The sequence below is a fragment of the Camelina sativa genome, chromosome 20 (genome assembly GCF_000633955.1).
Source record: "Camelina sativa cultivar DH55 chromosome 20, Cs, whole genome shotgun sequence".
Classification (NCBI taxonomy): Eukaryota; Viridiplantae; Streptophyta; class Magnoliopsida; order Brassicales; family Brassicaceae; genus Camelina; species Camelina sativa.
The window spans coordinates 18,795,055-18,795,940 of record NC_025704.1 but is presented as its reverse complement, the minus strand read 5'-3'; positions in this window follow the sequence as shown (position 1 = coordinate 18,795,940).

The following is an 886-nucleotide window of genomic DNA, read 5'->3' as shown; positions in this document are numbered from 1 at the left end:
GTTGAGCTTAGTTTGTGATACCAAGCCCTTCGTGATTGTTTTAGACCGTAGATAGCTTTCCTGAGCTTGAACACCTTTCCAGGTCCGATAGTGTCTTCAAAGCCCAGTGGTGGTCTCATGTACACCTCATCCGTGAGTTCTCCTTGTAGAAATGCATTCTTCACATCCATCTGCCACAAATCCCAAGAGAGATTAACAGCTAGTGAAAGAACTACTCTTACCGTGTGGAGTTTGGCAACTGGTGCAAATGTCTCAAGGTAGTCTTCTCCATAGGTTTGGGTGAATCCTCTAGCTACAAGCCTGGCTTTATATATTTCTATCCCCCCACCACTCTTGTACTTGATAGTAAATATCCACCGAGATGTCACGACTTTCTTCCCCTTCGGCAATTCAGCTTCATCCCATGTATGATTCTTTACCATAGAATCAGTTTCATCTCCTACAGCATCCTTCCAAACTTTGTGTTCTTTAGCTTCCTCATAACTCTGTGGGATCCAATGTTGGTCTATTTGAGTAAGAAAGACTTGATGTTCGATAGGAAGGTGTGCAAGAGTGCAGACTGCTTCTATAGGGTGAGCCACGGCCTGACTATTATAGTAGACGCGAGTAGTTTTCTTGAGATGCTCACTTCTATNACTTCTACGGAGGGGTATAATATTAGTCTCCACAACCTGATGTTGATCCTCTTCTATTTCAGCTTCTTCTCCTTCGGAGGTAAGATCATCAGCTGATGTAGAGTCCTGACTCTTGTCAGTACCAAGAGAGTTGAGAGTTTCCTCATGATTATCAATTTCATCCTCAGCTTGATGTTGTTGAACAGGTTCTACTGGTGTAATGTTCACGTCTTCATTTGTCGAGTCCGGATGCTGCAGCTCAATCGGTTCCT